The sequence below is a fragment of the Betta splendens genome, chromosome 5 (assembly GCF_900634795.4).
Source record: "Betta splendens chromosome 5, fBetSpl5.4, whole genome shotgun sequence".
NCBI classification, from domain to species: domain Eukaryota; kingdom Metazoa; phylum Chordata; class Actinopteri; order Anabantiformes; family Osphronemidae; genus Betta; species Betta splendens.
In genome coordinates this window covers 18,426,650-18,427,319 of record NC_040885.2, presented here as the reverse complement: position 1 = coordinate 18,427,319, position 670 = coordinate 18,426,650, and positions in this window count along the sequence as shown.

Sequence of the window (670 nt, the reverse complement as noted above, 5' to 3'; positions counted from 1 at the left end):
CGAAGAAGGATTTTCGCTAGGGGGATGGAGAGAAGTAGGGCCAGCCCAGGGGAGAGAGTGGTACAGGAGGGAACGATGATGAGAGGGCGAGGAGAGGAGGCGAGAGAGGGAGAGCGAGGAAGTCTAGAGGAGGAGACGAGACAGGGGGCGGCCAGGAGGTGGCACGTGAGGAGGGGCGAGATAGAGCCGGGAGAGCAGAGAGGGCGGGGAGAGAGACTCCTTAGGGAGAGAGAGAGGGAGGGTGAGAGAGGGGGGGAGAGAGGGGGCGAGAGAGGGAAAGAGAGGTGGGGAGGTGACGGACAGAAGCCGAGGGCGTGAAGGGCAGGGAGAGGGACGTACGGAGAGGGGGTAGAGAGAGGAGAGGCTGACGAGAGGCGAGAGGGAGAACGAGAGGGGTGAGAGAGGGAGAGGGAGGGGGTGAGACGAGGGGTGAGGTAGAGGGGAGAGATGAGGGAAGAAGCTGATGAAAGGAGGGGCGAGACAGAGTGGGGGCGAGAAGGAGAGATGGGGCGAGAGAGAGGGGGCCGAGAGAGGGAGCGCGAGGGGGTGAAGAGGGGGGGAGAGAGGGAGCGAAGAGAGGGGACGAAGAGGGGGCGAAAGCGACTAGATCTTTGTAGGGGCGACGAGAGCCACGAGGAGAACTTAGAGACCGAGGGGCGAGAGCTAGAGA